Source organism: Plectropomus leopardus, unplaced genomic scaffold (assembly GCF_008729295.1).
Source record: "Plectropomus leopardus isolate mb unplaced genomic scaffold, YSFRI_Pleo_2.0 unplaced_scaffold65488, whole genome shotgun sequence".
NCBI classification, from domain to species: domain Eukaryota; kingdom Metazoa; phylum Chordata; class Actinopteri; order Perciformes; family Serranidae; genus Plectropomus; species Plectropomus leopardus.
In genome coordinates, this window is record NW_024672046.1 from 1 (window position 1) to 472 (window position 472).

The 472-nt window shown below is 54.7% G+C and overlaps 1 long non-coding RNA gene across 1 annotated transcript; it reads left to right on the top strand.

Annotated features, from left to right (window-relative positions):
* LOC121939891 lies at positions 1-440 on the top strand. Its single transcript, XR_006105537.1, has 3 exons — positions 1-79; positions 157-232; positions 351-440. It is a non-coding gene; the product is annotated as an uncharacterized LOC121939891 (long non-coding RNA).
* Positions 441-472: the final 32 nt, after the last annotated feature.

Consider the following 472-nt stretch of genomic DNA (forward strand, 5'->3'; position numbering starts at 1 on the left):
GCTTCAAGAGTCAGTACCTGTCCCTGTCTGTCCAACTGTCCCTCTGTCTGTCCCTACAGCTTCAGCCTCGGCTTCAAGAGTCAGTACCTGTCCCTGTCTGTCCAACTGTCCCTCTGTGTGTCTGACCTGTCTCTGTCCCTCTGTGTGTCCCTCCAGTGCTGTGTACAGCTCCGTCCCTCTACAGAGTGGTGGAGGCTGAGGGAAGCGTCCGAGCTAAATCCTGTGTAGATCTGTGAGTACTACGAGAAGTACTTCAGTAGTATTACAGTACTTTGTTTAACTGTACTTTATTTAAACAGGACTTTAGTTAACTTTATTACCAAGCTGTGACATCACTTCCTGCTCCTCAGGGTGGTGCGTCACCTGGACGTCTCCCCCGGCAACCGTGGGCGGAGGGACTGTTTCCGCCTGGAGGTGCGAGGAGGAGGTCAGGTGGGGGGGCGGGACATCTGGGCGGAGCTGAGAGGAGCGG